This window comes from Chionomys nivalis, chromosome 5 (assembly GCF_950005125.1).
Source record: "Chionomys nivalis chromosome 5, mChiNiv1.1, whole genome shotgun sequence".
NCBI classification, from domain to species: Eukaryota; Metazoa; Chordata; class Mammalia; order Rodentia; family Cricetidae; genus Chionomys; species Chionomys nivalis.
In genome coordinates this window covers 102550945-102578143 of record NC_080090.1, presented here as the reverse complement: position 1 = coordinate 102578143, position 27199 = coordinate 102550945, and the positions used below count along the sequence as shown (strand labels likewise).

Sequence of the window (27199 nt, the reverse complement as noted above, 5' to 3'; positions counted from 1 at the left end):
GTGATCCAATAAGACACATTGGGTTATTCCAATTTTTTTTTTATCTGTTGAGATTTGCTTTCTGGCCAAATATGTGGTCAGTTTTAGAGAAAGTCCATGAGATGCTGAGAAGAAAGTATATTCTTTTATATTTGGGTGAAATACTCTTTAGATGTCTATTAAATTCATTTGAGTCATGATTTATGTTAGTTCTCTGACTTCTCTGTTAAATTTCTGCCTGGCAGACCAATCCATTGTTGAGAGAGGGATCTTGAAGCCTCTTACCATTAGTGTGTGCAGTTTGATGTGTGATTTAAGTTTTAGCAATGTTTACTTTACATATGTGGGTACTCTTGTATTTGGGGTATCAATGTTCAGAATTGAGACTTTATTTTGATGATTTTTTTCCTGGATGAGTATGAAGTGTCCTTCTCTATCTCTTTTGATTGACTTTAGTTTTGTCTATTTTGTTAGATATTAGGATAGTTACACCTGCTTATTTCTTAGGTCTATTTGATCAGAATGTGTTTTTCCTATCCTTTAGTCTGAGGCAATGTTTGCATTTGAGATTAAGGGTACATTTCTTGTATGCAGCCGAAGAATGGATCTTGTTTTTGTATCTATTCTGTTCATCTATGTCTTTTTATAGAATTGAATTGATTGATATTAAGTGATATTAGTGATCAGTGACTGTTTATTAATGTTATTTTACAGTGGTAGTGTTTGTGTTTTTCCCTTCTTTGAGGTTTGCTATTGTGAGGTGTGAAGTTACTTGTTGGCTTTGTTTCTGTGGGTACAGATAACTTCCTTAGGTTGGAGTTTTGCTTCTAGTACGTTCTTTAACGCTAGATTTTTGGGTAGGTAATGTTTAAATTTGTTTTTTTTTCATGAAATATCTTGTTTTCTCCATTTATGGTGATTGGAACCTTTGCTGGGTAGCAGTCTGAGCTGGTATCCATGATCTCTTAGTGTCTGCTGCATATCCAACAAAGACCTTCTGACTTTCGGAGTTTTCAGAGAAGCACACTTCATACTCATCCAGGAAAAAAATCATCAAACCAGTCAGGAAGTCAGGTGTGATTCTAATGGATCTGCCTTTATATGTTATTTGGCCTTTTTCCTTTGTAGCTCTTAACCTTCTTTATTTATTCTGTATGTTTAATGTTTTGATTATTATATTACAAGGGGACTTTTTTTCTGGTTTAGTCTATTTTGTGTTCTGTACGCTTTTTGTATTTTCATAGGGTGATCCTTCTTTAGATTGGGAAAGTTTTCTTCTATAATTTTGTTGAAAATATTTTCTGTGCCTTTGTGTTAGACTTCTCCTTCTTCTAGCCCTATTATTCTTAGTTTTGGTCTTTTCATGGTGTCAAGATGTTTTGTATTAAAGATTTGTTGGATTTAATGATTTCATTGACTGATGAATATAATTCCTCTATTATATTTTCAGCTCCTGAGATTCTCTCTTCCATCTCTTGTAATCTGTTGGTTATGCTTGCTTCTGTAGTTCCTGTTCATTTACCCAGATTTTCCCTTTCCAGAATTCCATCTGTTTGCATTTTCTCTGTTGCCTCTATTTCAGTTTTCAAGTCTTAGGACTGAACTGTTTGCTTCACCTGTTTGATTGTTTGCTTGGGTTTCTCTAAGTGATTTACTGATTTATTTCAATATTTTGTTTGTCTTTTCCTTCATTTCTTTAAGGGAATTTTTCACTTCTTCTTTAAGGGTTTCTACCACTTTCATAAAGTTAGATTGAAAGTCATTTTCTTCTGTTTCTCCTGGGTTTGGATGTTCAGGTCTTCCTGGTGTAGGACTGCTAGGTTCTGGTGGTGCCATATTGATCTTTATGCTGTTGCCTGTGTTCTTACACTGCCATCTGTCCATCTTTTCCTTCAATGGATGCAGTTGGAGCCTGTGCTTCAGGGGATTCCTCTTCCTCCAATTGGCAACGGTGAGACCTGTGGCTTAGGTGGTTTTTCTTCCCCCCAGGTGCAGGTGGGTCTGTGCCTCTAGTGGATGCTGATAAGGCTCTGGGGCTCCTCTCTAGGGACAGTCTTGTTGAAGGCTCCAGTGTTCACAGATGTTATAGAGGATGATAGTATGTGTATGGAAGCTGCTTGGGATCTCTGAGACTTAGTGTCTGGGAGTAGGGGAATGGGCTGTTTCTCCCCAAACAAGGGCCTAGAGAGCTGAGCCCTCTAAGTGGGGATTAAGATGCTTATTTCTGGGGGCCATCTGGTCCAGAGCTCTGGTGGTTACAGGGCCCATTAATTTATTTTTAAGGTCATATTCTTCTGTTTCATCTTTGTTGGGATGTTCAGGTCTTGGTGTTTTAGAACCACTGGATTTTGGTGGTGCCATATTGTTCTTTACATTGTTAAATGTATGCTTATGCTGTCATCTACTCATCTGAGTTTGGGTTTATTATAGGTCCAAGTGTTGATTCTTTTGAATGTCTTTATTTAATAGGTCTTTTGTTCCTTTATTATCTGTTTCCTTTATTGCCTTTGACCTGAATTGGCTAGATGTCAGGTCAAGTAGGGTTGTCTCAGCTGAAGTTTTAGGGGGTTGGGTGCTTATCTCCAGCATATTATCTAGTTCTTCTAGCTAGTGTGAACTTTACTTGTGCCAATGGGGTCTGTTCTTCCAATTGGTGTGGGTTTTGCTTGTTCCTATGTAGTCACTTATTCCAACTGGTGCAGGTTTTGCCTATGCCGGTACTTTCAACTGGTATGGGTGGTGATTGTGGTAGAGCACCCTGTCGTCAGGACTTCTACATGTTGATCAGCTATTGGGGTTGAGATGTGAGGGGGACGGGCAAAGGACCTTCCTCAGGTCCTAGGGCCTAGAAACTGGAGCAGTCCAACTGGGAGACCAATCACTCACATTTTCCTCCAATTTTTATAGGTTGTGCTTGTGGCTCCAACGGCTGTTGATGCCATGGGTGATGGTTGGCCAGGGGAGGATGTTAAGTTGGGGGAGTTTGAGGAGCAGAGTGGATCTTGTACTTTACAGAGTCCAGTCAGTGGTGGGGTGTTGGAGAGGCATGTCCATGTCCACAGGAGTCTTATTGACTGATTGCTGGGAATGAGATGGGAGGGGGAGGGAATGGGTGTACTCCGGGACCTAGGGCCTAGATATTGGAGCAGTCCAACTAGGAAACCAGTCACTCATCTCTTCCTCTAATTGGTGCAGGAATAGTATGTATATCTCATCGTCCTGAAAAATCACATTGCTGGTGGTTAAGTAAACAACATACACAATCTGCCTCAAATATCCAAAGGTTAAAATATTCACTTCATATAAAATATATCTAACTGGATTGTTGAAATATTAGAGATTAAACTGAGTCTTTCATACACCCAAACATGTGTGAGAAGAAACTTGTATGTATATCCACCATGTAAGACATAAATGTGCTAACATAGGTGATGGACATAGACAGAGACCCCAGCTGCATCAGAACCACAGATCCAGACTAGGCAGGATCCAGGCCCTGGGCAGCACCTTGGACCTGGATGTCACCATGGTCCTGAGTGGCAGTACAGACCACCCCGATCAGTATGGCCCCAGTGGCAACATGGCCCTCAGACACTAACATGGTCTCAAGCTGACCAGACCTCAGTTATCTGTGTGGGCTTCAGTTGACAACAAAGGCCACAGACATCAACTCAGACCCTGGCTTCCATAGGGCCATGGACCCAAACATGGCCCTTGGTAGCAGCACAGGCCCTGATGACACCATGCCCCTGGGTAGTAGAATAGACCACAGAGATCAGCATGGTACTGGTGGCAGGACTGCTCTTAGATACCAACATGGCCTTAGGTGATAGCCTAGCCTAGACCCCTTGCCTAGATATGTTCTTCAATGGTAGCAGAAGGCATGACAGAAACACAGGCCCTTACTGTAGTAGGGCCATGGACCCAGACACAGTCCTCAGCTACAGTCTGGACCAGATGTTACCATGGCAATTTATAGCAGCACAGGCCATGCATGTGTGTGTGTGTGTGTGTGTGTGTGTGTGTGTGTGTGTATGTTTGTCCCCAGCTGCAGTATTACTCTCAGATGCCACTTTGGTCATGGTGACTGACCAGACCCAGGCCTTCCACTTAGCTATCAGTGGTTACTGAAACCATTAACATCAATGCAGACCCTGACTGTGGTAGGGTCATGAACCCAGACATGGCCTTGGCAGAAGCCGATGCCCAAATGCCATCATGGTCCCAGGTGGCTGCATAGGCCACTCAGACCAGCATTGCTCAGAAAGCAGCACAGCCTTTAGACAGCAGACAACAGGCATCCGTGTGACCTTTGATGGCAACATGAGTCATGGATGTCAACACAGACCCCATCTGCAGTAGGAGCACAGAGAAAGGGCTCATCCTGGACTTCACCTTGGCCCAGAGTGGCAAGCAGGCCACCCAAATCAGCCTGTTCCTCCTTGCCCTCACCTCTTCAGTGTCACCTCCTTCCACAGCAAGTGAATCATTCTGCTTTTCTTTCTCTCCCATTTTTCCACCGTATATTTGCTCATCATAATGGCACCTACACACCTAGCACCACAAGGAGCTGGGCTGGCCTATGGATGGCTTAAGTTATATAATACTGCAAGGACACAGGATGCCCTGTGCATGTCTTTCCTCCACTTAGGCTGAGTAGGACCAAGTAGGCAAGTAGAAGCCTTCTGTTAGCCCAAATTGTGATGACCCAAACTGGACTGTGGATGCCTTCAGTCAGCTTGGACTGCACGGACCCAGGCTGGCATGTTGGTGTCTTTCATCTACCTGGGCCAAGAGGCAGCAGACAGGCCTGTGGATGCCTTCATAGGAAGCATGCATGTTGAAACACGAGGGCTGTACTGAGCTGGTCCCACCCTTCATTGACAGGGAAAGCTGATCCTGCCCCTCCTTGGACTGCAGCAGGAGAGCTGGCACTGTTCTTCATGGGAGAGCTGGCCCCTCACACTAGGGAGAAATTTCCCTCACAGATCCACATCCTTGGCCTTGGGCTGACCTGCCCTAACATGCACCCTCTCTGGGAGTGAGTATCTGAAGTATCCATCACCACTGGAGTATCTGAAGGAACAAATCCTGCAGAATGATAACTACAGGATCTCCATGACTATTGCAACAGCAAGATATCCGAGAGGAATTTCAGTGAGACTCCAGCAATGATGGTGTGCCAGAGGCCAGAGGCTTTGAACCAGACCAGTGGCTCACTGCAATGAATATTTGTGGTTGGGAATGATTAGACCAAAGAGTATATAGTGCACGACACACTACAGTTCCCAGTTCCACTGGGATGAATAAGGAGGTGTTGGGGAAGCTAGAAAGAGAGAGTGAGGTGATTTTTGTTTGTTTTGTTTTTAATTAATTTGGAGAGGGTACTTTTGGGAGGGATATTCCAGGGTAAGGGGCACATAATAGAAGGACTGAAAGGTGAGGAGGATTAGAGTACTTGATGTAAAATCAAAAATCATCAGTAAATAATTATAATAGTAAAAGAAAAAAGAAATAAAAGTGAAAATCCTTCATACTAAAGTCTGATGTAGCCAGACTTATATGTAAAATTGACCGACTTCTTACATTAAGGTAATACATGTAATTTATTCTTTCATGCATTTAAAATATGTTCCCAAAGGATATACTCTATTTGAGTTATTATCATATAATCTATGGAGTTTTTCTTGACAAATAGAAAATGGAAGAAGAAATAGGCATAGCCTGCAGAAAAACCGAGAGATGGGTGTTAGCATGCTAAAGTCAGACCATTTATGTACAAAAGCTGAGGGATGATTTGAATTTCTAGATGACACTCCCAGCATCCACACGTCACAGGACTCTAGTCACTGCCAGAACTGGAGAGACAGAGATGATGCCTCGGTTGCTGAGTGCATGTGCTACTCTTACAGAGCACCCGAATTTGGCTCTTAGAATCCACATTAGGCAGTTCACACCTGCTTGTAACTCCTTCTCTAGGAGACCCAACACCCTCCTCCCTAAGGACATGCACGTACACAAGCATGTGCATTTGAAAGTTCATGCACGTAAGCATGTGCATGTGCGCATGCATGCACATACACACACACACACACACTCTCACAAAAATTAAACGTAAATCTTTTCCCCCTTTTATTAAGAAGTTTTGATCACTGTGAAGGCAGAGTGCTTTGAGATCAGAAGTATCTTTAGAGGTCACATAGAAAGGCAAATATTTCAGTGGATTTTGTAAATGTAAAAATAATTCTGTTCCTCATAATCACAGAGGCTGTTTCTCTACACGCTACTTCCTTTAATCCACAAACACCATGCCACCTGGGTGAGCCCCATCTTTCCTGTTTGAAGAAAAATTTCCTTGATCATGAAAATGCCTCTCTCCCAGGAGTAGAAGCCACACTTTTCATTTTACTACATCTGTTCTCTTTACGTCTCAGATATCTGAGCCAGCTATAGTAGTATCTTTCTCTACCCACATTCAATTCACTATGAGTACAGCAATATGGAGCAAGATGCTTCTCCAAGAACTGTGGCAATGGTAAAAGAGGAGGCTCTAGTGTCTGTGATGGCTTATCTTGATTCTCAACTTGATTTTTAGAATCATCATAGAAATACCTCCGGGCGTGTCTATGCAGGTGTTCTCAGAAAACTTTTACGTAGGAGAGAAGAACCACTTTGAAGTCTGTGGGCTGTAGTCCCTGACTGAGTAAAGAGAGAAAGTGAGGTGAGCACCAGCATTCATTGGTTTCCTGTCTGTGGATGCAGTGTGGCGGCTGCCTCATACTGCTGCCACTATGCCTTTCCTTCCTTGGTGGGTTACTGAGGTATTTTGAATGTAATTGACCCCCATAATCCCACAGGGAGTGGCAATTTGGGAGGTGTGGCTTTGTTGGAAGAGGTATGGCATTGTTGGAGGAAATTTGTCACTGTAGGAGAAGGCTTTGAGGTTTCCTATGCTCATGATACCACTTAGTGTCTCAGTGAACTTCCTGTTGCCTTCAAGATGTAGGACTTTCAGCTCCAGTACCACATCTGCTATGTTGATAATCAACTGGACCTCTTAGCTGTAAGCCAGGCACCCCAATTAAATGCTTTCCTTGTAAGAGTTGCCATGGCCATGGTGTCTCCTCACAGCAATAGCAACTCTAAGACAATGGACTATGCCTTCAAACTGTTTCATAACAAGCCTTCTTCTTTCCTGAAATTTCATTTGTCCAGTGTTTTGTAAGAACAAAGACAAGAAAAGCAGCAATGGCACTGTCGGCTACAGTGAGGTTCCAGGAGTTTGAGAGGAATCAGATGCTGAGCATCACAAGATTCAAGACAGAAGAGGGAAGGAAGTAAATGACATTTGGTTACAGTGGAAGCCTATGCTCAGGAGAGATGTGGACTTCTTCAAAGAATCTGTTGGGAGATTATAGGAACCCGTGTGTTGTTGTTTGATGAACAACACTTGGCAGGGAATATTTCACTTATTTGTTGTGTCCGAAGGCAAGGTTGAAGGGCAGATGGAGCTGTTTTGCTTTCAGTGCAAAGCTCTTTCATAGTTGTGCTCCCCATACCTACAGTCTACATGGTTTATAGACTATCAATCCCTCTAGCTCTTCTCCTGCTTGTTTATTTTTACATTCCTTATTGCTTAACTTTAAGTCCTTCCTTTTGATGCTCTTTACTCTCTTACTAATGCTTAATTCAAAGGTGCTTGAGTTGAGGAATCAGCCAACATAGTCTTAGTCAACAGAGGCATACAAGCTCAGGTTAAACTTCTGGACTAAGTGGCAGAATAGATCATGCCTCAGATACAGGAGCAGTATGGTGAGATCCGACCTTGGTCCTTGATGGAGGGAATCAGAGCTTGGCTCTAGCCTACACACATGGAAATTCTAACATTGATCTAGCATCTGAACAGAAGCAAATTCATTCAGTTTTGGTTAAACTCACAATAGATCCTCCTTGTAATTACAGCTCCTATCATGAGCACCAAGAACACTTTGTAAAAAGTGGGCAGCCTGTGTTACCATGACTGCAATCATTTCATTCATAGGAGCTTGAAATGTTAATATTATAAACTCACATCTCCACGATTCAGAAATCCTTATGACGTTCACAAAGGTGAGTTGTCTCCACAAGATCTTTGAGACGTTAGGTGCTTTCAATTGCAACAGCTAAAGAAGATTGGTGGTAGCCAAATAGTCCTGATGCTTAAATCTTGAGTCCCCTGCTGACATTTCAGGTATCTAAGGAAAGTATTTGTTTTCTGAACTCAGTGCATAGCCCCCTCAAAGGAGACAGCACCCATGAGAATGGTCCAAATAGAGTGTTTAATTGTTTATTACAATTGCTCAGCCCAAAGTAAACCCAGAGGAAATGGTATACACAAACTGATGGGTAAAGATAAAGGTAGGCCTTCATATAAAGGACACTTCTGATAGCCAGAACTCCTAAGCACAATGGCTTTTTAGGTAGCTTTAATAAGCCAAGCTGTCTCTACAAACGGTTTCTACACAAAGCCCACTTGATGGTTGTGATCATATTTATTTACTGTATGGCATATAGGCTGTAATTCCTATGTTTTTACTTATTTTTACATGTTTTTACTTTAAATCATTTTATTTAATTATCTATTTATTTTATTATGTGAATGTTTGTCTACAAACATGTAAGTGTGGTAGTTTGAATAGGCTCATAGCCTTGAATACTTGGTCACCAGGGAGTGTCAATATTTGAAAGGAATAGGAAGTATGGCCTTGTTGGAAGAAGTGTGTCACTGGGGGTAAGCCCAGAGTCTCTCTCCTGCCTCCAAATCCGCATGTAGAACTCTCAGCTACTCCTATAGTACCTTATCTGCTGCCTGTTTGCTGCCATGCTTCCCACCATAATAATAGACTAAACCTCTGAAACTGTAAGCAAGCAACAATGAAATGTTTTCTTTTATAAGACTTTCCATAGACAATGTGTCTCTTCACAGCAATAGAACAGTGACTAAGACAGTATGCTTACTGCATGCATGCTGGTGTCCTCAGAGGTCAGAAGGCAGCATCAGACACCATGGAAATGGAATTATAGAAGGTTATGAGAAATCATGTGTGTGCTAAAAACTGAACCTAGGTCCTCTGAAAGAGCATCAAATACTCTCCACCACTGAGCAATCTTTCTAGGTTCCTTGTTTTCAAAAATATTTTTAATTACATGTGTTTGTTGATCTATGAACATGTGGATATCAGAACATAACTTCTAGTTGGTTCTCACCTTACACAACATGAATCACAGAGTATGCATTCATGTCCTCAGGCTTAATAGCCACTTCCTTTACCAGATGAGCTCTCTTTCTAGTCCTATTTCAGTACATGGAGATGAACCTGGGCCCAGGTGACTTTAAGATCATCTCCAAGTGCTGAAATAGGAATGGATAGGACAATAGGAAGGAGTCAAAAGTGATAAATTAAAGTAAAAAATAAATTCATAGGACTGGATCCTTACATGCCAATCTATGACATAAACAAGTCATGAAAACTTGATCTATTACCATCAAGGGTTTCCTATGAGAATAAACACTAAATGTCATTTGTATCTATAATAGAGCAGGAAAAAATTGCATATATTTTCTCTGGAATCTTCCATCAATAAATATCACCACAGAATTCTGCCAATTTGAAAAGAAAAGTGGATCTTAGAGGAACCTGACACTTAAATCTTGTGGATTCTTCTCTTATGTGACCCTATCTACAAAGTTACAGGTCTTCTATCAGTGCTATACTTCGAAGAGTCCTGCTATTTTTGGAAAGTAAGATACCTCTTTCAAAAGCATGTATGCCTCATTAAATGGACCTGCTGTGGAAAGGTAAAACTCTCTTGGGAGATTGTTCTGTCCTGGATGGAGGAGAGCTTATCATGTACCACATTATTTGATATGGAAAAGAAACTGAAAATGACAGAAGTGGTGTCATGGAAATATGTGACTCACTCTTGGAACAAAATAGAAGGTGTGCATTGTATATGGCCAACTTAACCTGAATTTAATTGATTGCCAAAAGATGAGCTTGAAAGAGTTTAATTTACTATCAATTTGTGTGTGTGTGTGTGCACCTGCATATGCACAGGTGATAATTTGTGCAATCTGGGGGCAGAAGAAGGGGTCAGGTTTCCTGGAGATGACGTTATAGGCAAATGTAAGATGCCTGACATAGGCTTTAGGAAGCAAACTCAGATCTTCTACTAGAATAACATGTTCTTATCAGCTCTGAGTTATCTTTTTATCGTAAAATATGAATATTTTTAAGTAGAATTATAATTATCACACAGATACAAAAATGAACAGGGGTCTGAGAATGTGGCACAGTAGCAGACCACCTGTTTAGCGTGTCCTAGCTCCTGGAAATGACTCCAGCACAGCACTGATTAATCAATAGATTACGAGAAATAACATAAAATGAAAAAGTTAAAAGTAAATCAGCAAGAGCTAGATATTTTATTCACAAATAATAAAAATAAGGAATCTAATGGCATAACCAGTTCAAAGAGAACACAAAGAAAAGATATTTTTATAGATAATGAATTTTGATGTCAATATACAACTCATAGGCAAACCAGAGTCTGCCTTTGGGAGGGGAGTCCATTGAACAGAATTTAAATGTTCATAGAAAAGAGGTGCATTTATATACACTGTCTAAATCTGGACAAGTTACCCAAACAAAACAAAACCCTCTTCTAATTAGGCAGTGCCATGGTGTGCTTCTAACCCTGAAAAGTTTTCCTCTGTTGCCCAACTTTTTCCTCCATTTCCAGGTTCTTGTTAGATTTTGATGTCACCTGATTCAAAACCCATTTGAGATTTCAATACCCAGTTTAAAGTCTTTTGCAGATGGTCAGGTCAGTTGTGTCTAAATCTCTCCCAAAAGGAAATAAGCTTATGCAACATCAGAAGTCATAAGATTTTCCTTAGTATTTAAGGAGTTTCTCTTTCCATCTATGGACATAGTGCAAAATGAACGCTGGTGCACACAATGTATTGACTGAACATAGAACAACCAAAACTGCCAAAATATCAGGCTACATGAAAGAGGCCTATTGCTTGCCCACTGATATGATATTCTGAGGGGAGACAAATCTGGAGTGAAGAAACAGGGGAATGACTATCAGGGTGCTGAGGGAGGGGCTTCATGCAAATGAGAGTAGAAACATTTAAAGTTTATGAAAATAAACTGCCTGCCATACAGGAATGAGAATCTGAATCTCAACACTCTTTGTGAAAAGAACCATGCTCATTGTAATGCCAGTGTTGAGGGGGCCATGTTAGGATAGTCCCTAAAATCACTGACCCATCAGTTCAGCAAAATCCAGATTCAGTGATTAGAGTATGGTTAAGGAAAACAAATGGCTTTGTCATTGGGGCAGCACACAAATATTTACACACTTACACAACAACGTACACACTTCTACATAAACACACTCTCACATGTACAAAACACACACGCACACATTGTTTGTGGGTTTTATTATAAACTAAATGTGATCATGGACAATAACTTTTTCTAAGCCCTTTCATTTTTCCCTATAACAAGTGGAAATATGGGTTTCATTATTGCCTGGTATCCTGATGACTTTTTATTCTCCATGAACATATTAAGAATGAAGCTCTCTAAGTTTATCAAAAGTTTCTTCAATAATGTTAGCTACCATGTTAATAAACAAAGGCTATATTGGGCTGGGGAGAGAGTAAGTCAGTTAAGTCAGAAAGCTAGATGTGTGGCATGAATTTGTCATACCAGTATTGCATCAGACAGAAGTGACCCTGGGAATAATGCATGAATGAGTCTCGTCTGATGAGAGAACTTCAGGTCAATGTCAGAGCCTAATTCAAAAAGGAAGAACAATGAGTAGTGCCATGTAATGACCCTGGAGATTTTTCTCTGGCCTCCACACACATGGGCATGTGTATAACCACCCATATACACATAAACACACCTACATAAGACTTTATATTTATGTATTTGTGCCACTTCTGAGTAATGTTCTATTGTATGAGGGGTAGGATTAGCTGCTTCCTCATCTTATGTTGCTGATTTCCAGTTTATTAATGTTTTCTTTATAAAGTCACTGAAATGATTAAAAGGAGTTTGTGCAATAAGGTTTATGTCACAGGAACAAGTCCCATTGATGCCATAACAACACTCTTAAATGCTAGAATTTGTAGTAGAGAGCTTCTTCTTCTGAGGCCTGATGAGCATCTTAATAATGTGATAGCTATTAGAAGCAACTGGTTTTTGCTTTATCCCAGATGCATAAGACAGATGAATTCTCTGTCTGACAACATTTCCATTTCCTTGGGAAGGATTGCTTACGGAGTGCCTTTAATCATTTATGAGTATGTTTTATTTGCTGTTTGCAGCAAACTGTTTGCCTCTGCTCAATGTGACAGCTTTTCTACATTCTGCAAACAACTTCAATAATAGCCCTTGCAATGTCATTTATAAATGAGGTGCTGCTGTACAAACAAAGCTAGAATATACTCTAAGGAAGATGCCAATGGAAAGGCAAGAGGGATAGAATGGATGGAAGGGAAATTGCATTGCCCTGAAGGTGAGTGAATTCCTAGAAAGAGGATTCCCTGAAATGCATTGCTTTGATTCTGTAAGCATCATATTCCTTAGGTTTCCTCAAGTGGGGGCCCTGAGGTGTATGGGGCCCATCATCTTTGCTGATATCATTATGCTTTTTTGAACAACTCATTTTATAATTAAATTTGAAAAATGTGTCCATTACTATCTATGCCTATGAGGAGCATAGTGTTGTATATAGCACAGATAGTCAAGAGATCACATACCAAATTCCTACTATACACTTTTCTTTAGCTTAGTCAATAAGAATTTAAATATTTATGAATGTTTTAAATGTGCATATTTACATGTATACATACATAAGTTCATCTTAAATGTGCATACATGCATGTGCATCTGCATACACAGGTGTTCCTTAAATATACACATACACAGGTATGTATTAAAAATAAGTATATGTGAAATGCATAAAATTTGTTTCTAGGATATACAAATACATGTATATACTTGTTTCTTAATGTAAAAGTATATATTTAGTGTATATTTTAGGTATGCATACATATATATTCAGGTGTGTCTTACATACAAATATATGCATGTATAGGTATCTCTTAAATATGTATATAAGTTTATCTTCAATGTATACATATATACACATAGATAAACTTACAGATGTACACATATACAAATAGATCTGTGGGGAAATATGTATAGCTACAGATACTAAAATATATTGAATGTATATATATATATATATATGTGTGTGTGTGTGTGTGTGAGTGTGTGTGTGTGTCATTAGAGTATATATATCCACATTAATTTTAAATATACATATATGTGAACAAATATATACAATCATGCCTTAAATACTTATATGCTTATGTGTATATGCAGGTGTATACGAATATAAGAATAACCTTTATACGTAAGTGGTGTGCAACAATTCTGTATTCTGTCAATTATGTTTTAAATAAACACTGATTGGCCAGTAGCCAGGCAGGAAGTATAGGCAGGACAACCAGACAGGAAGTAGAGGTGGGGCAATGAGAACAGGGGTATTCTGGGAAGAAGGAAGCTCTTTCCACAGTCCTGTTCAGACACGAAGGAAGCAGAATGCGACCTACCCCACTGAAAAAGGTACTGAGCCATGTGACTAACATACATAAGAGTAATGGGTTAATATAAGTTATAAGAGCTAATACGAAGCCTGAGCTAATGGGCCAATCAGTTTATGGTTAATGTAGAATTCTGTGTGATTTTCTTTGGTGCTTACCGACTGTGGGAACTGGGCAGGACAGAAATCCCACCAAGAATATGGAAGAACATAATTATATTTTTGAAATAGTCAGGTATGAAGAACCAATAAGTTTTTATTATGAAAGATTTTTAACCATTAACATTCTTTCATCTCATAATCTTCTTAAAATATTTACATTTTGAATAATTTTAGATTCACATTAAAATTGAGAGGAAGATGCAGAAATTGCCTGTGTGTCTTTCTTCTGCATAAGCATATTCTTTAACAGAATAAATATCCTACCAAAAAGTGGCCCATTTCTTCAGCCAGAAAGTCTATTCTGTCATATAGTTTGTTGTTTTTATTAGTTCACCCTTGGCATTGTAGTCTTTATGGACTTTGACACCATTTTCTGAGGCTACTTTTTAGTAGATAGTGATCTAAGAGCTTCCAAGAGCATATATCCACCACTGGACACAGAGAACTTTCCCATCCCTATAGACCCCGCTTACACCCTTTTTCACCTTCCTCTTTCCTCTGACTTCTGAAAGACATTGATCATTGGCATAATTCATACCTTCCCTTTATGTAGTTAAACAGTGTAGTCTCTTCAGAGAGGATTCATTCATACACTTTTATCATATATACTTAAAAAAATTCATTTAATGTTCTCCCATAGCCTTTCATGACTCACAGCTAAGAACTTTAACAGAATTTTTCCAACTCTATCTGAAAGTTGTTATGAGAGAAAACTGAGCTATCAGTCATCAAATAACTCACAATGCATTTATTAACTGACCAAAGGACTGAATTTAAGCCATGTGGTTCAATTCTCTTCAACCTTATCCCATATGCTACATATTAGTTAATTCTAATTGTTCTATAACAAATTTCGCATGCTATGCCAAGTGATGTTTTAAATAATATGATATCTTAATAAAAATTAATTAATAAACATTAGTCTTTATTGTATAAAATCACCTAAGCAACTAAAATATAACAATTAGTATGAGGTGATCTGAAATAGAATGGCCCCCGTAGGCTCATATACATTTTTAAACAGAAGTAAGTTTTTATTTCCATGTTTCTTGGATTAAGTTGTCTGAATTGGTTGCTTTGAGAGGATTAGTCAAAGAGACCAAATCCCATATCTTCATCTGATTCCTCTGACTCTTCCTAGGCTTCAGCCTTAGCTGGGGCTAAAGCAGCAGGAGCAACAATGGTGGCAGCAGCCACAGGGGCAGCAGCCACAAATACAGATGGATCAGCCAAGAAAGCCTTGACCTTTTCAGCAAGTAGGAAGGTGTACTCAGTCTCCACAGACAGAGCCAGAACCCGCTTGTACCCATTGATGATCGAGTGTGGCACTGAGGCAACAGTCATCAGATCTGCAGACAAACACTGGCAACATTCTGGACACCCTCTAGGAAGCGAGAGTGCAGAGCCTGCTCTGTGATGTCAAGCACTTCTGGGTTGTAAATGCTGCCATTGTCAAACACCTGCTGGATGGTCAGCCCAAAGGAGAAGGGGGAAATGTTCAGCATGTTCAGCAGCGTGGCTTCACTGGCTCCTACTTTGTCTCCAGCATTTATTAGCTGCACATCACTCAGAATTTCAATGGTGCCCCTGGAGATTTTAGTGGTGATGTGTAAAGCCTGGAAAAAAGAGGTCTTCTCGGGCCCCAGACCAGTGTTCTGGGCTGGCACAGTGACCTCACATGGGGCGATGTCACCAGCACGGGCAGCAGCTGGCACCTTATTGGCCAGCAACATGTCCCTAATCTCAGTGAGGTCCTCCTTGGTGAACACAAAGCCCACATTGTCCCGGATATGAGGCAGCAGTTTCTCCAGAGCTGGGTTGTTTGCTCCCCAGGTGCTCCTGAATGGCCTTCCGCATCATGGTGTTCTTGCCCATGAGCACCACAGACTTCCCAGGGACATGAGGATCTGCTGCATCTGCTTGGAGCCCACATTGTCTTCTCCCACAATGAAGCATTTTGGATAATCATCCAAAAGTTGGATGATCTTAAGGAAGTAGTTGGACTTCCAGATTGCCCTGTCTTTTCTGGGAATCACGGCGGTGCGTCAGGGATTGCCATGCAGAGTTTAAAAACGATGTCACTCCAACGAGGACGCCTGGCTGGCTCATATAATTGAATGCTTCATTATCAGGGAGTGGCACTGTCTGAAAGGCTTGGGAGATGTGGCCCTATTGGAGGAAGCATGTCACTAGAGATGGGCCTTGGGGTCTCAAAAGCCAAAGCCAACCCAGAGTTTATCTCTGCTACCTGTTGATCTGGATGTACAACTCACAGCATCTTCTTTAGCACCATGTCTGCACACATGCTGCAATGATTCCTGCCATGCTGGTAATGAACTCAATCTCTGAATTTGTAAGTCAGAACCAATTAAATGCTTCCCTTTATAAGATGCACTGTGGCTGTATGTCTCATCACAGAAATAAATATTGACTAAGACACAGCAAAAATCAAGTATCTCTTTATGTGGCTAGTACCCTGTCTATGTAACAAAATGTATGCATAGGAATTTAAACTACGTATAGACCAGTGAAATGACTCAGTCTGGTAAAGGTAGTGCCATGGACACCTGGATATCTGAGTTAGCTTCTCCAGAATCCAGAAAACTAAGAGAGATCCAGTTCCTGAAATTTGTTCTCCTACCTTGAGATGCATGCTGTGATCACACACACACACACAAACAGACAGAGAGAGAGAGAGAGAGAGAGAGAGAGAGAGAGAGAGAGAGAGAGAAGAAATAATGAAGCTAAGAAAAAAATCAGTCCACGGAAATGTTGCAAAAACGAGCCTTTATTCTTTATTCAAATTGTTTTTGTGATGTCTTATCATCTGTTAGACAAAAGAAAAGTACTGAATCTCTCAGACATAATTAGCAGCCTTTTGATAAGAAAATACAGTGATATACTTAAATTCTAAAGAGATTCTCTGTGGCTTTTATATGAAGAAGAAAGGGTATTCTCATTTGTATAGGAATACATTTAAAGTTTTTTCTAAATCTCCTCCCTTTAATTTTCTAACTCTAAAAAGTAGGTTCAACTGTGGGATAGTCTCAGAAGTGGGGCTATGTCTTCATTACTTGTACTATATTAGTACCAGAAAGCAGCACATCCTAGCTTCTGATGTAATATTAGCAAGCATTCATAAAGTCAACTAATAGATAACTTGAATCTAAATTTACAACGCTGATAACATTGAAATGAAATATCTGTAGTCATGTGGAATGATCCTTGATAAGAAAGCTGGATACAGCTGCTGTGTCCTGGCTCCAGCTGAGAGATGGGACAATTCTGAAGAAAGTTTGTCCTTGGCAAGATGCCATATCCTATTGAGCCTTGGACGCTTCATCTATCAAATGAGGCAAACACCTTCCTCCTTCAATAGGGAGACTCTCAGCATCTCGTCCTTGTTCTCTTCAATGACTATGTGACTCATGGCTATGAGTGCCCATAAAATCTTATGAAAAGCTTATGTGGAGCAACATCCCTAAGTTAAGTATGGAAATCCCCTTCAATAAAGAAATGAAATTTACATAAGAGTGGAGAAAGAAAATATTATACTAAGTGACATGGCCCAGGCTCAAAGACAAATATTCTGTGTTTTCTTCATATGCAGATCCTAGCCTCCAAATTTTATTCTTGGGTGTTTGCAAGACAATGAGTGTATAGAGGCCATGAAAATAGGAAGGAAACCATGTGTGTAGTGGGGTGCATTTGGGGGGCATGTGTGTGAGGTGACTTTAAGGAGGAAAGGTGCAGATGGTGGGAATATCTTCATTGGATTGTTTTAAGTAGGCCAAATGCAGATGGAGGGAGGGGGATATAGGAGAGAGAAATACCAAAACAAAGTATGTATAAAAATGCCACAAAGAAATTTGATACTTTGTAAAGTAATAAAAAATATTAAGTTGGACTAAAAAAACTGTCATAGCAGTGGTGATATTTTCTTTGTACTCTAGCAAATAAAGCTTGCCTAAAAATCAGAGGATGGAACTAGCCACTAGTTAACCATAGAGGCCTGGAGGTCTGTACAGATAGACAGGAAGTGATATGGCTGGGCAACGAGAGGAATATAAGGCAGCAGGAGATAGGAAGTCACCCCTTTTTTTTTTGCTAAGGAGTTGGTAATATAAGAGTGGAGTGTGGCTTAATTCCTTGTCTCTCAGATCTTTCAGGGTTTATCCCAGTATACGGCTCTAGTTTTTATTATTAAGACCAATAGGATTCATGCAACAGTTAGTGCCCAACTTTAAAATATGAATTCACACACACACACACACACACACAAAATCAGCTTAAGGGAGAATTAGTTTTTAAAAAGAGAGGGTTTTTTTTTTCTACATTAAAAAATGGGAAACAGTATTACAATGGAGGGAGTTTGGTCTCTCTAGGATTATACAATGAATAGTTTAAAAACAGAGCAATTAAATGAAAGGATAATCAATTAACCTGGGATTGACATACTGTTAATTATCATTTTGATTGCTTTTATTGTTGGTTTGAAAATTCTTGACTTGTCCTTTAAAAAGTTAGTTAATATGAATGCCAAGATACAGGTCTTAGAAAAACTTATTAAAACAGATTATAGAAATATTCAGAACTAAACAGAGGAATCTGAAGGGCCACCAATCTCAGCATTCCACTTTAAGGTTATGGAGGAACAGCCCAATGTTTTCAAACAGCCATGTTTAATTTTCCCAGTAACTTTACAGGAATAATTACTGAATGACTGAATGATAGATATTCCCAAGGCTGTGCAAGAGTTAAATGGACTCATGGAGAAATGTTAGATTTTTTTTTTTTTTTGGTTTGTTGAGACAGAGTTTCTCTATGTAACATCCCTGGCTATGCTGCAACTAGCTCTTGTAAACCAGGCTGGCCTTGAACTCACAGAGACCTACCTGCCTCTGTCTCCCAAGTGCTGGGATTAAATAAGTATGCCACCACTGCCCAGCTTGGAAATGTTAGATTTAAGGAGATTCAAGGAAGCAATAGTTTCTTACAGCATGCAGTCACCCTTTGTGAAGCAGATGTTAAATTCATGGTCAATATCTAATAGGATTATCCCTCAAGACTAGAGAGAAATTTTACAGTGGTCTTGAAGCCTGGTCCTCAGTTACAATGGAGGACATAGTAGAAAGATGAGGCTAGGATGACTGAACAATGAAGTAGAGCTAGAGGTATGGACGTCTCCCAAAACCAAGCTCGTGGAGAAGGAGATGATGCTAATGTACATAGACAATCTCTATTTGATGACTGTGTTGTGGATTTTGCCATGCAGCAGCTTTACATGCTTAGGATAACATTAGAGAAGTAGGAAAGAAATTGAGTAACTTACTAAAATTATACAGGGCCTAAAGGAAACCTTCATAGGGCTTTTAAAACACAAATGTATAATGTAAAAGAGTAATTAGGCCATTAAAGGCAAGATCAACACTCTTGGAGGAATAAACCCAATATATAATCAATATTGAATCTCATGAAAATGATGATGCTTGGGTAGGAGGGGTGATTTGCAGAGTTTTGAAAAAAAAAAAATAACGAGATGTCAAGTGTTTCAATTGTGCAAACAAGGTCACCTTACAAGGTATTGTAAGCAAGTCATTCCTAGAAACAATGATTTTTTAAAAGCCTAATTCAAACAGAACACCTCTCCTTTCTAGATGTTGCAGGTGTGGTGAATACAGGCATTGGAATAATGAATGTAGATCAACAAGGGACAGTCAAGATAACTTGGCAATTGGGAAACTCTTTGATGGGCCTATTGCAGGCCAACATGCCAACTGGTCATTTTCTGTAATCATGGAGGAAACGCCTATCCAGAACAATTAAAGATCCTAATGCCTATTGTAAGAAACCAAAAGCTATAAAAGGGAGAACAAAAAATACAGAAGAAACTGTAGAGCAAATATTTTTGGCAAATTTCTATAAATAAACAAAGATCAATATTTAAAATATGAATAAATGGTGTCTTTTAAGGTCTTCTAGACACAGGTATGGATGTAACCAAAATTGAACCAGGTTCCTGGCATCCAAATTGGCCTCTTTAGGAGGTAAATGTTCAGGTTTTGGGGACTGAAACATTATCTCAAGTAAAACAGAATACAAGATGGGTCAAATGTATAGGGCCAGAAGAACAAGGAAGAAAATTAAAGTCACATGTGGCTAACACAAAAATAAACTTATGGGAACATTATGTGTTACAGCGATAGAATACCCAGATTAACATTCCCCCAATTTTAGAAGCAAACAGTAAATTAACATATGTTCCTGGGAAAAATATTAGAAAGGTTTAAAAGAATAATACTTTATACAACCATTCAGGTGGTATAATAATGGGGAACAACAGCTGATTATCTTCCAAATGCAACAACATCCCTACCTTTAAAATTATTGATGGACATTTGCTCAAAGTTCTGGCCATCATGAGTATACCTATACAAATAATAACAGACAATGCTCCAGCACATGTCTCTATGAAAATGAAACAGTTCTTTAGATAGCCATATCATCTTCACACACTTCAGAGATCTTTAGAATATTGCAGTTAAGATGCTTTTAACATAGGTTCTTTTTTGTAATGACAGTAAGACATGTCTGCTCCTAGCAGCACCAATCTACTTCAGAAAAGAAGATGGGCATTAAAGTAACTCCACATAGAGTGTAGTGGCATTTCACTTGTATTTTAATAAATAAAACTTGCCTTAGGCTCAGAAAAATAAAACAGCCACATTGGCCAGCCTTATAGACCATGTGTCAATAGCACAAACTTTTAACCCCAATTGCCACACTAGCTTGCCATATAAACCAGGCAGAAGTGGTGCATGCCTTTAATTTTAATCTCAGAAATAGAGAGAATTAGAAGATGGGAGGGGATAGGTCTCAGACATAGTCTCATTCTGAGATTCCTAGAGGCTGGATCACCATTTCAGACCAAGGTAGAGGTAAAAGCCAGTGGTGTGGGACGTCCTTATGTCTATGTGTTGCTATTATTAGTTAATGAACAAAGAAACTGCTTTGGACCTATAGCAAGGCAGAACTTAGGTAGACAGGGAAAGCTAGGTAGAATGCTGGGAGAAAGGAGGCAGAGTCAGAGAGAAGCCATGGAGCCACTGGAGAAAGATGCTGAGAACATTACCCAGCAAGCCACTGCCATGTGGTGATACACAGATTAATAGAAATGGGTTAAATTAAGAACTATGAGTTAGCCAATATGAAGCTAAAGCTAATGGGTCAAGCAGTGATTTAATAGATACCGTTTATGTATAATTATTTCAGGTCTAAGTTAGCCAGGGTGACCAGGAACCAAAAAGTGGCCTCTCTACTACAAATTGGCACCAACGTGGCAAACTTAAAACCCTGAGAGAGGTTAATTATAGACACAAAGATACAGAGTTTAACATAGATTCTTTCTGTATGCTGGTGACTTGCAGCAGCTCCTTTAACAGAGGTTTTTCTGATTCAATGGTAGCAAAAGAAAAAAAAAAGATGTGCTGTTTTGAAATGCCAGATTTCTGGGGCACACTGCCAGTGCAAACTCTAACTCTTCAGGCAGAAAGTCTGTCTATATAGAGAGCATTTGAGTGGGGTTTGTGAGACACCTGCTGCAGCTTGCTTAATGGCAATGTGGACAAGCTGTGTGCTTGAAATTGAAGTGATGTGCATGGCTCTCAGAGGCATGAGTGGCTCTACCATGCTGAACTTGGCAGGGCAAGCAGGAAGTATTAAATTTGACCTAGTAATGCCCCAGGTTAAGTTTTAAGAAGGACTTAGCATTTTAAAAAGTGATCCTGGACAGTAAAGAATTACATATATGTAATAAAGAAAAATCCAGATGGAAAATGAGATATGGTGTGTTGTAAAAATGTACATAGGCTTGAGAGAGAAAAGAAAAGGAGTATAGAGAGGTATAAAAAGAAATACATGGTTTTTAAAAAATAGATAAAGTCTTTAAAGAGACAGAATAAAAATAAATAAGCCATGTACACATGGAATATTTGTGCAGGAGAATTGTCTGTATTGTGTCAATCATGTTCTTAATAAATGCTGATTGGCCAGGCAGGAAATATAGGTGGGAAAAGCAGACAGGAAATCAAACTGATGTAATGAGAACAGGAGAATTCTGGGAAAGAGGAAGTTGATTCCTCCCACTCCTGCCCAGATCATCAAAGCAACAGGATGTGATCTACCCCACTGAAAAACAGGTACTGAGCCACATGGCTAACATAGATCAGAAAAATGGGTTAATCAAGATGTGAGAGTTAACCAGTGAGAGGCTAGATCTAATGGGCCAATCAGCTTATAACTTAGAGAGATCTCTGTGTGATTTATTTGGGGGCTTGCCTGCTGTGGGGTACCAGGAGGGACAAAAGCCCCAACAACAACAAGCAGGCCCCAACTTCATGTTACAGAATGGCACCCACATGGATAACTGTATCCACAGAAAGCCTGAGAAAGCTTGGGAAAGACTAGAGTAAAGCATTTGGGTTTTTAGCAGTAGCAGGAAAAAGCTGGGCTGTTTTAGAATGCTGGCTTTCTGGGCCTTCCTGCCAGGGAAAACTGACTCTTTCAAGCATGTGATACTGATGGATACACTGTTGCAGCTTGCTTCCTGGCAAGGACCTTGAAATGCCATAGAGTTGTGGCAAAAAAACTTCTCCTTATTTCTTAGCAAATTAAAGACCCATGTGGTCAGAAAAAAAGAGATATACAGTAAAGAGAGATTCAAAAAGGAAGAAAACCTGTAAATTGTTTACATTATGTTAAAAAAATATATACAGGCTAAAGGTTAAAGTTCTCTGAGTAAACAAAAATGAAAGAAAGAAAGAAAGAAAGAAAGAAAGAAAGAAAGAAAGAAAGAAAGAGAGTAGCCTGGGAGACAGAGACAGACAAATCTCTGTGAGTTCAAGGATAGCCTGGTTTACAGAGGGAACTCCAGGACAAAGATATACAGAGAACCTGTGTCAAAAAGCCAAAAGTTAAAAGTAAAAATAAAAGAAATAGAGGTTAAAATAAAACCATATAAAGATGGAAAATACACAGAGAATCTTGATACTGTATGTTATTATGCTCTCTTTGAATTGTTTAAACACTGAGGAAGGAACAACAGCTGCTAAAAGACATTTGCTTATAAATGCTGTTGAATTAATCCAAGATAGGTAATTTGAAAATACCTTGGCTTCAAAATTGAAGTCAAAAGGTATGTTACTTTGGAGAACAGATTTTGCTTTTGTTTCCACAGAAAATGAGAGGCTGTGGATTTATTGAGTTAAGAAAAATCAGCTTTGATCAAGGAAGACCACCTGAGAAATCTTCAGCAGTAATAGATGACCCAGATGTCTGAGTTCTTCATCCAGAACAGGTTCAAGACTGCTGCCTGAGATGATCAAGACTCACAGGATACTTCAGTCAGGACTTGATCATAACTCTAAATTTTCTTTAGGTCCCCATAAGATTATCAGCACCCCCACCCAGCTGGAAGAGGCCTGGAATACTACTCCCACATTCCCAAAATATGGACTATGGATATTTTCCTTTGTTTTTTTTTTTTGTTGTTGTTGTTTTAAATAAAGAGGGGGAAGTGGTACAGGAGAATTGTCTGTATTCTGTCTATCTTGTTATAAATAAATGCTGATTGGCCAGGCAGGAAATATAGGGGGAAAACCAGACAGGAAGTAGAAATGATGTAATGAGAACAGGAGAATTCTAGGAAGGAGGAAGTTGATTCCTCCCACTCCTGCCCAGACCACCAAAGCAGCAGGATGTGATCTGCCCCACTGAAGAAAAGTACTGAGCCACATGGCTAAGATAGATCAGAAAAATGGGTTAATCAAGATGTGAGAGTTAGCCAGTGAGAGGCTAGAGCTAATGGGCGATTCAGCTTATAATTTATGGAGACCCATGTGTGATTTTCTTTGGGGCTAAACAGCTGGGGGTACTGGGTAGGACAGAAACCCCAACAACAAACAGGACCCTCCATGTTACAGAATATACACAGAGAGACTGGATTATGTATATTATTGTGTTTTCTTTTAATTTTTTCACTGTGAAGGAGCTAAGTACAGAAAGACATTTCATTGTATGGGCTGCTAAGCTAAAAAAAAAAAGCATGTATATTATAAAGGTATAATGACTTCCAAATATGGGTCTAATGATATGTTGCTTTGGAAAAGGTGTATTTCAGTTAGATGGGTATTCTTCAACTCTTTCAGAGACCTTCAGAATATGGCATTTAAAATATTTTAAGAACTTAGGACTTTTCATGACAAGAGACACATCCGTTTCTGGCAGGATCAAGTTACTTTAAGAGGATGATGGGCACTGAAGAGGCTTTTCATGGAATTTACTAGTCATTTGGGCAAAAAACTGGTTTTGCCTTGACTGCTTAACTGGACATGCAGGACCCACATAGAAATGACTGCTGAACTTGCCTAAAGGTGAGATGCTCCTTCATGGTTCCTGATTCATGAAACAGTCTGACAGACATTCTGCAGGACACAGAAGAAAATGGCTGACAGACTGCCGGTATAGGTGGAACTGTTTTTGAAGTTTCCTGCTTCATGGAAAAGCCTACTGGATACTATGGGCCTGTAGGTTGAAGATGGATGCCACAATGTTACAGAAGAACTTTGGGTGACTGTCCCAGTTGCGATATGTCTCTGTCAATTCTAGAGTTTTGGAAGTTGCTTACAATGAACTTTCTGTTTACTTAGGTAATATTATATGCTTCTAGAGTCTTTGATAAAATTGAAGAATGGATAATAACAATAATGTTTTCCTTAGTCATGATAAAAGAGAAAGTACATATAAATTGTAACTGTAATTCTTGCTTGATACCCATTTTGTTTATGTAATTTTACTATGTTAAAGTTAAAACCTTCCTTTATTATTTAAACAGAAAAGAGGAAATGGTGTGGGAGGACCTTCTATATGTTGCTTTTATTGGTTAATAGATAAAGAAACTGCTGTGGACCTATAGCAAAGCAGAACTTAGGTAGGCAGGAAAAACTAGGTGGAATGCTGGGAGAAAGGAGGTAGAGTCAGAGAAAAGCCATGGAGCCACTGGAGACAGATGCTGGGAACATTACCTGGTAAGCCACTGCCATGTGGCAATACACAGTTTAATAGAAATGGGTTAAATTGAGAAGTAAGAGTTAGCCAATAAGAAGCTAGAGTTAATGGGCCAAGCAGTGATTTAGTTAATACAGTTTCTGTGTGATTATTTGAGGTCTAAGTTAGCCGGGGGCAGCTAGGAGCCAATAACAGGCCTTTCTACTACAAGCCAGTGGCTACCTTTTCAGTTTTCTGAACTTCAGTTTGAATGCCAATATACGATCTGAGTTTTTATTTATTTGTTGTTGTTGTTGTTGTTGTTTTGTTTTTCGAGACAGGGTTTCTCTGTGGTTTTGGAGCCTGTCCTAGAACTAGCTCTTGTAGACCAGGCTGGCCTCAAACTCCCAGAGATCCGCCTGCCTCTGCCTCCTGAGTGCTGGGATTAAAGGCGTGCGCCACCACCTCCTGGCCTGAGTTTTTATTAATCATGTTTCAATGGAGTTTGATTTGTGGCAAAATTTAGCCAATGGGAAAACATTCTCTTGCCTCAACTGCTGCCAGTATGTTCTCCAAACTGGACAAACAGTACACATAGAAAGGACTGTTGAACTTTGCAATGACAAGGTAGAACAGGCCTTTAGATCTTCCTGCTTCACAGAAATATCTGTCATATATAATAGGCCTGTAGGCCAAAGGTAGATGACTCTCCTGGTAACCAGCTGTTTTTGCCTTTTCTCACATTTTTGTAAGTCACTTGCTTGCCCTTCCTGCTTCCACAAGTAATATTATTTCCTTCACGGATATCTGATGGAGTTGTTGACTTAATATGAGGACGAATACAAGTAGTTCTCTTTACAAACTGAATTCTCTTTCTTTGGGATATTTGTTAATCTCTCCCAAAAAATTACCACAAGTTCTTTGTCCAGGTTCACTTTCTGCCCATAATTTGTCAATTTCATCATCAGTAAAAGGTATTACAATTTCTTCTGTGTATATTACTGCAAGTATAGTTTTAGTTTCTCTTGTTACCGGATTCAAAAATGAAATTTACTAAAAAATGTAGAGTGTATAAAGTTGAGAGACATAAAAAGATAATTTGGGGTTGGTAATGCAAGTTAGGATAGAAAGTGAATTATGTACAACCTTTGGATTCACCAAGATAGCATAGATAATGGAGTATTTTTTCTAAATTTGTCAAATGTTTATGGACTAGACATGGTTGATATAATTATTACTTGTACGTATTCTGTATAGTTATGGTACTCATGGTACTCATTGTATATGTTTTTCTTATATTAATTATAACTTTTTAAATTTTTAGACAAAAGGGAAAATGTGGTGATATTTTGTTTATGCTCTAACAAATAAAGCTTTTCTGAAGATCAGAGGGCAGAGCTAGCTAATAGTTACTCATAGTAGTCTGGAGGTCTATATAGATAGACAGGAAGTATTATGGCTGGGTAGAGAGAGGAATGTAAGGTGGAAGGAGGCAGGAACTCACCCCTTTTTAACTGAGAAGTTATTAAGGTAAGAGTTGGCTGTGGTTTACTCCTTTGTCTCTCAGATCTCTCAGTATTTTCCCTGGTATCTGGCTTTAGGTTTTTATTATTAAGACCAACTAGGACTCCTGCAAAAGCTAGCATCATTCAAAGCTATCAAGGAAAGCTGCACTCCTTGGCAACACTACCTATAAAACTTCTATACCATGCACATTTATTTATTGTTATTCAATGAATTCTGACATGGAGAGACAATAGAAACAAACTGTGAGGAATGAGTCTTTTGCACTTAACACAGTGAAAAAAAAGTGAATCTTATCTGGTGCCAGGAAAATTATTTCTTTATGTTCCAGTTTATATTTTGATCCTATAATGAAACACTTCAACTAAAGGAACTTTGGAGAGGAAAAGGTTAATTTGACTTGCTCTTTCAGGTGTCCTGTCAGGACCTCAAGGCACAAAAGAAAGGAGGGCTTGCTTGCTCATGCATGCAGCATTACCTCCATTCAAGTAAATAAGACAGAAACCATGAAGGAGTCTACTTATTGGCTCTGTCAATCTTTTGTGGGCTTATCAGCAGTCTCATGCTTAACTAGCTGTTTTATACACTCCAGGATCACCCCATTAGGGAATATATCACCCACCCACATTGTTTTGGAATCTCCTCTATCAATTAACAATCAAAACAGTTCCCCATGGATAATTTCACATTTCAGTCTGATCAGATTGTCCCTCAAATGAGACTCCCTGGGTGACTTTAGATCATGTCAAGGTACAATAAGAGGAAAACAAGACACTTCCTTTGCAAAAGAGCACTCTTGTCTAGCCACTGGCTTAGGAAAGCT

At 39.3% G+C, this 27199-nt stretch overlaps 1 pseudogene; it reads right to left on the bottom strand.

The window, feature by feature from the left end:
• Window positions 1-14863: 14863 nt before the first annotated feature.
• On the bottom strand, window positions 14864-15854 carry LOC130874188 (60S acidic ribosomal protein P0-like; annotated as a pseudogene).
• Window positions 15855-27199: the final 11345 nt, after the last annotated feature.